The sequence below is a fragment of the Aulonocara sp. 'chitande type north' Nkhata Bay genome, linkage group LG9 (assembly GCF_057382095.1).
Source record: "Aulonocara sp. 'chitande type north' Nkhata Bay isolate Kocher_YH1m ecotype deep benthic linkage group LG9, A_spYH_male_GT1.1, whole genome shotgun sequence".
Lineage (NCBI taxonomy): Eukaryota > Metazoa > Chordata > Actinopteri > Cichliformes > Cichlidae > Aulonocara > Aulonocara sp. 'chitande type north' Nkhata Bay.
The window spans coordinates 36529831-36537176 of NC_141352.1; the positions used below are offsets into that span (position 1 = coordinate 36529831).

Sequence of the window (7346 nt, forward strand, 5' to 3'; positions counted from 1 at the left end):
CCAGCACAGCATCATCGCAGTGCTCTGGATTAGACCTAAGAGTGAGAGAGAATGTGAGTACAGACTTAGTGAGGCAGACAGTAGAGCAACTGTGTGTTTGTGTGCAGCAGGGAGTGCAGGATGGGTATCAGCACATCGAGCTGTGAGGTTGGTCTGCCGGCTGTCTGCCATGACAGAGACGAGCGGCTTGTACGGACTCGCCCTGTAGTCCCCAAATGAGCTGAGCTACACTCGCTATTATCTCCCAGAGGAATGCCACCCAGCTCAGAAGAAGACACTGCAATTTGAGTAAAACAAAAAACAACAAAACATGTACACAACCCAGAGATATTTTAGAATAAGAGAAGTAAAAGTTACTTGTAGATTATCTATTCTATGCTGTTACATTAAAGGATTTGAGGTGAATCTGTTATATGGGTTGTTGTGAAAAATAATCTTAAAATGTTCCAAAAAGGAAAAGCTTTTAAACTTTGCTAATGAAGAAAAGTTGTCTTATTGGTAAGGAAAAATGCATTGGAACCACAACCTCTGACTGTACTACTCCACTGGACTGAAACTGACTTTTTAATTTGGCTCATAAAGTTGAAAATTTGATTTTTTTTTTCATAAATGGAAATATGTGCAGAAAATAGAGAAACACTGTTCATAGATTCACATCAAAAGATCTTTTTTTTGTGTCCCACATCATGACACAGCAGAACAGGAGAACACTGGGAGGTGGGGGCAGAGAGACGGTGAAAGCAGATGAAAAGAGTAAAAGAGATCCGTGTAATTTAGATGTGATGTATTTTTAATGATGCTGCAGTCATACAGGGGTTAGAGAGCAGGCTGATCTGAAGAGGAGCGAATTGGGGAGGAGCGGAGACGAGGCAGTCAGGCTGCTATTGATCAAAGGGCTGCTGGAGGTAAGCTGGCACCATGAGTGGGCCGGGGGAATCACACCGTTGTACAGTACAGAGGCTGAGACGGGAGAGCAAGAAGTATGAGCTTCACCTGAGGCTCAGCTGGCACAGCAGTCATTTATATAGTTTAGGAACAGCAGAGGTGCAATATTTAAAAATAAAAGACATGAGCTGTGTTGAAGTAATAACTGTGAACGACACAATTATAATGCATGCTTTAAAAAAGACATTGCAACATGCAAACAATTCTCACTTTCTCTCTCATTCTTAAATGAGAAGAAAAAAAGATTTTATGAAAGAAGTTTTATGATTTCTTAAAGGGAAAACAGTCACTGCAACATATGGTGCAAAACAGCTTAAAAAGAGTTTCATGCAAAGACACAAAAGGTGTAAAGCTTGCTTAAGTTGCAAGATTCACACATAAAGGCAAGTGTAGTAGTAGATATATGTAATACCAAAATCATCTTTTTAGGTGGTTTCCACTTTATGCAACATTAGGACATTAGCGAAAAGCTGTCAGAGCAACCTGATAGCCAAGTGTTTAGGTGCATCCAATGTGGGCACATGAACAGAAAGTCACATGTTGTGTTGTTACATGTGTAGCCCCCAGCTACACACGTCGTTCTCCTGATCTCATTTCTCTACTTCTTGTCTTGAATGTTGAAGAAAGACTTAAAGTGTCATACTCCTGTAGAAGCTGTTTCTCTGGTGTGATTACGACTTTTATCAGGGCTCCACTGATGACGTCTAACAGCGTGTCAGCACAGCGACAACGGCCTGTGTACTGAGGACAGTTGCACTAAAGCACCTTAGGGTGAATTCTTGGCTCCAGGGAGGGGTGTCACATCCTCCTTTAATCATTAAAGAAGCAGGAAGACCACCTCCCAACCTGACCCCCACCTATCATCCACTATTACCATTTTAAACCCCCCTGACCCGTCTCTGCCTGTAGCCCCCAGCTACACATGCTCCTGAGCTAATAATCCCAGCCATTCTCCCACCAGTGGAGACAGACCAGTGGCTCCACACAGTGCCTGATAATCAATGTCTGCCCCTCAGCACCCTGAGGCCCAGGCCTGCCTCTTTGGCTCCTATAAAGATGCCTGGTATACACACACACACACACACACACACACACACACACACACACACACACACACACACACACACACACACACACACACACACACACACACACACAAACATTTACACAAAAAATGTAGTTGCAGACATAAAGGATACATGCATGTGTACGCACACTTTAGTATGCATATAATAAGTACATTCAGATGTACACACTTGCACACTGGTCCCTTGATCCAAGTAGGAAGGGTGCATTAATGCGGCCCGCTCCCTGCATGTCTCCACCCCTCCTTTCACTGTACAGACACAGACATTGACTGCTGGATCACAACCCCTTTACCTGAGTCAATAAAGTCCCTGCATAAAATTGATTTGGCAGGGGCAAAGAGTGGAAGTGGGGATGGGGTGGTGGTGGTGGTGGTGAGCAACAGGACTCTGAAATCCATAGATGGATTTTTGACTCTCCGTAGCTGGCGTTGTCAATCATCTCCCCTTCCCTGCTCAGAAACGGGAGACAGAAAGTGACTTAACTGGGAGAGGGAGCAGACAGCGTTATCGCCAGCATGCTGATTACACAGAGCGTCTGGCTTCTGCACAGTAAAAATACAGATGAAGAAGAAAATATGATACAACGGAGAACAGAGTCAGCTTATTTCTTTCTTTTCTTTCTTTCTTTTTAAAATTTTGGCTGCCTGTAACACTTAGCTGTAGTTTCAGTGATATCAGATATGGGTTCCCCCATAAGCACCGCAACGGAAACTGGCCCTAATGAGAGCGCTGAGTGAAGGGAACAAGGTAAGGAAAAGTCAACCATCAGACCTAAGCGACCCCTTCGCCCCTCACACACACAGCCTTTTTCACAGCTCTGAAAACATTGTTGGGGCAATTTGGGGAAAACTGAAAGGTGGTTTGCACTTTCACCAAAACTAACAAGCCTTCTGAGTTACTGTTGATGAATGTTTCAAGAACTTTGCCCCGTTTATACGTTTTGTATTGCAGTAATATGAGTAATCCTCGAGCTGTGTTCAATAAATGATGCAGATTTTTCTGAGTGGCGTTTTTTTCCCCCTCACACAAACCAAATTAAGGAGAGAAACAAAATGGGTACAGTGTGAACACAAAGTAGTGCAGTTTTCCCATTTTTAGTGTAAACCAATAAAAAGTTTAATCATGTTGAAGAGCTTTAAAACTCTCCTGACTTGTCTGTAGCAGTTACTCCCACTCCGGGCCCAGCAGTCACAAATCCAGCTGGGTACTGTAGCGGTTAGCAAACCTTTCTCAACTTGCTATTTTCTGCTGTGGATCAATACAAAAAAATCATCCCTGCATTGCACAGTTGGTTGTTGGTGGATATAACGTTGCAAGAAAAGTCCAAAAGTATACAAGTATACAGCTCAGGTGGGGGAATCTGTCCATAGGACAACTATCAGTCGTGCACTGCACAAAGTTGACCTTTATGGAAGAGTGGCAAGAAGAAAGCCATTGTTAACAGAAAACCATAAGAAGTCCCGTTTGCAGTTTGCCACAAGCCATGTGGGGGACACAGCAAACATGTGGAAGAAGATGCTCTGGTCAGATGAGACCAAAATGGAACTTTTTGGCCAAAATGCAAAACGCTATGTGTGGCGGAAAACTAACACTGCACATCACTCTGAACACACCATCCCCACTGTCAGATATGGTGGTGGCAGCATCATGCTCTGGGGGTGCTTCTCTTCAGCAGGGACAGGGAAGCTGGTCAGAGTTGATGGGAAGATGGATGGAGCCAAATACAGAGCAATCTTGGAAGAAAACCTCTTGGAGTCTGCAAAAGACTTGAGACTGGGGCGGAGGTTCACCTTCCAGCAGGACAACGACCCTAAACATAAAGCCAGGGCAACAATGGAATGGTTTAAAACAAAACATATCCATGTGTTAGAATGGCCCAGTCAAAGTCCAGATCTAAATCCAATCGAGAATCTGTGGCAAGATCTGAAAACTGCTGTTCACAAATGCTGTCCATCTAATCTGACTGAGCTGGAGCTGTTTTGCAAAGAAGAATGGGCAAAGATTTCAGTCTGTAGATGTGCAAAGCTGGTAGAGATATACCCTAAAAGACTGGCAGCTGTAATTGCAGCAAAAGGTAGTTCTACAAAGTATTGACTCAGGGGGCTGAATAATTATGCACACCCCACTTTTCAGTTATTTATTTGTAAAAAATGTTTGGGTTCATGTATGATTTTTGTTCCACTTCTCACGTGTGCACCACTTTGTGTTGGTCTTTCACGTGGAATTCCAATAAAATTGATTCATGTTTGTGGCTGTAATGTGACAAAATGTGGAAAGGTTCAAGGGGGCCGAATACTTTTGCAAGCCACTGTAACTGTAACGTTGAGAAATAAAAAATATCCATATCATGTCAGTTATAAAATGAAATCAGTCTGTGCTACACATGCAGTACTAGTTAATAGGAAAGGTGTGTGTGCATGTACGTGTGTGTGTGTTTGTTAACAATAAGGAAAATACAAGTGCTCATACTACAAATACTGTCTCCTACACTCACAACAAGGTCCTGTTTTATTAGTGTCGACATAATAGCTCGGTGTATGTACAGTCCACATGCACAGGCGCTCTCTCGCCGCATGTTACAGTGACTTCATGACTGGCGACAGCTTATCTCTCTCCACGGATGGGATCAATAGACTGGCGCTCCAGCTTGTTGACGTGAAACTGCGGAGACCTGCTATCATATTCACAGTAGTCCACCTGCTTTGGGTAAACAAGGGCCATCTCTCTGGGTCTGGACCCTCCCCCTGCTTCCTCCTCCCCACGACAGGAGGCCTGCTACTTTATATTTATACCCTCATGCAACAGTATAATTTGTGCGCAGAAAAAATGGCATTCATACACAAGCTATCTAGCCATCTTGGAGACAGCCTATTGTGTAAACAGGTTAAACGACATGTTGTCTGGAGGGACCGCGGGCTTGTCCTCTTGTACTAACATATGGTTGTCAGCCTGATGACATCCCTTTGGTTCCCTGTAGAGAAAGGTGTTTGGATGATGTCAGTGCATGAAGGACACGACCCAAAGTGACCGTCATAGTTTTAGTTGGCATAAATTCCAGGAACACTTTGTTTGTTTAATCCCAGTACAGTATTGACACAACTCAGCACAACTGGGACACATTGCGACAGATTTTGTTCAGTACTGGGTAAAAGTCAAACAACCGAACCGCTTTGTTTTTTTATAAGATAAGATAAGATAAGATAACTCTTTATTATTATCTGAGACTTTGAAAAAACCAGCATGATCAGGCAGGGAGCAGATGGCAAAATCTTTTTTTTTCCAGTTTGTAAAACTGGAAAAAGAGGATTTATTGTCTTAAAGAATAATAATGCTTTCACAATGTTTGTCTTCCATTGATTAAATCTCCAGAAACTCTATCACTGAGCATATAGAGGTATTAAACCATTAAAATGTTGACTATAACTGTTAAAAGAATGAGTTTAAATACACTTAATTGTTTATCATTTTACACCTCCACCTCCCTAATATGTCAGCAAATCTCACATAATTTGCCATGCGATGACACTATGTGTGTTACTTTGCTAACATGTAAATGGACTGGTTCTTCGCTTTTCTACTCTGTCCGAGCACTTAAAGCGCTTTATACAGCTAATTCATTCACCCAATCACACAAGCACTTCTAAGCTTAAGTGCTAAGTATCTAACATTCATACACATTCACACTCCGATGGATGCATCGGAGAGCAGCATGGGGTTAGTATCTTACCCAATGATATTTGGCATGCAGACTGGAGCAGCCTGGGATCAAACCACCGACCTTCTGGTTAGTGGCTGATCCGCTCTGCCACCTGAGCTACAGCCACCCCAAGGCTTACAGCACCTGGTATTCCCAGGCAGTCTCCCCTTCAAGTACTAACCAAGCCCAGCCCTGGTTAGCTTCCGAGATCAGACGAGGTTGGGCTTGCTCAGGGTGGTATGGCCATAAGCCATGTGTTTAAATGAGACTGGATCGAGATGTTGGTGAGGACAATCAGTGATTAAAGCAGCAGCTTAGTGGTGGTGACTGTGGTGTAGTTTGTTTATAGCCTAATACTGATGATGCTGATGGATTTATTGATTTATTTATTAATACAGTACCAAATCACATCAACAGTTGCCTCAAGAAAACAGACAAAACCCAACAATCATATCAAGACTAATGGGTAGTTTAGTAGCTTTAATAAAGATAAAAGTTCAGGTGCTAGCATAGGTCATCAGGTTGAGTAGGTGATCCATACACCACGAGGCAACTCAAGTGGCCAGTGGCAACTGAACTCTTCCAGGGCTTTTCTTCTATCTTTCCAGATGATTCAACAATAAAGGCTCAAATGCCCCAAACTAAGTCTGAATAACATTTCAAAATCAAGAGGGTGTGTTGTATATACAATATGAGGAAGAGCTTGATTTCTCTGTTTAAACTACCTTGTAGGCTTTGCTCCATTTAAAAGCTCAAATATTATTATTTATAAATCAATTAGAGTACATTACCACATGCAAACTCATCATCACCACTGTACAAAATTCAGTTTTATGAAAAAGCATCATGCGATAAAAAAATCAGTATAAAGCAAACATTTTTTTTGCTTTTATTTTTGAAACTTGTCTAAAATCTCAACACCTCCCAGCGTGTCGACCTAAATCCAGCCCAATCCCAAACCCTTTGAGTAAAGTGAGAAGCCTTGCTGAAATCCTGAAAAAAAAAAAAAAGCATTATCATCATAATTACTGTAGCTGCAGTGAGGAGAGAGGCTCGTCTCGGGTCCTGCGTGCTCGCCTCTCACAATAGGTGGCCACTTTGCTCGTCTGAGAGGGATCCATATCACAGAGGCCATTGTGAGAGTCTGCACAAAAGCCGTAGCGAGTGATACTTTGTTACTCGAGTGCTCACAGATCACTTTCTTTTGTCCACCTCCACCAGCTGCCATTTTACACCTCTGGAAGAAATTTAAAAAAAAAAAGAAAATCTTTGACAGTTAACGAGTGAGTTTTACTGTAACCCCTTGACCTGGCTGAACTTACACTGAAGCAGACACGTCTGTTTACAGAGACGTACACATGCTAACACCCTGTGTAAACACACATAAAAGGAGAAGAGCTCCTCTGTCTATATGCAGAGCATTTAATGACGCTCGCAGATGTCAACCAGAGTTTAACAGTTTGGGTGAGTGCTTACTAATTTATATGAGCACTCTGTGATTATGTTAAGACTTCTTTGACTGTGGATTTGGATGAAGAAACGATTTGGACTGAGGACAAACTCTAAGGATGTTTTGGATTGTTTATCTACTGGATGGCTTTCTTGGCTCTTTTATA

General features: G+C 42.4%; 1 pseudogene; it reads right to left on the reverse strand.

Moving 5' to 3' along the window:
* Nucleotides 1-5862: 5862 nt before the first annotated feature.
* On the reverse strand, nt 5863-5981 carry LOC147322745 (5S ribosomal RNA; annotated as a pseudogene).
* Between the last annotated feature and the right edge of the window lie 1365 nt (nt 5982-7346).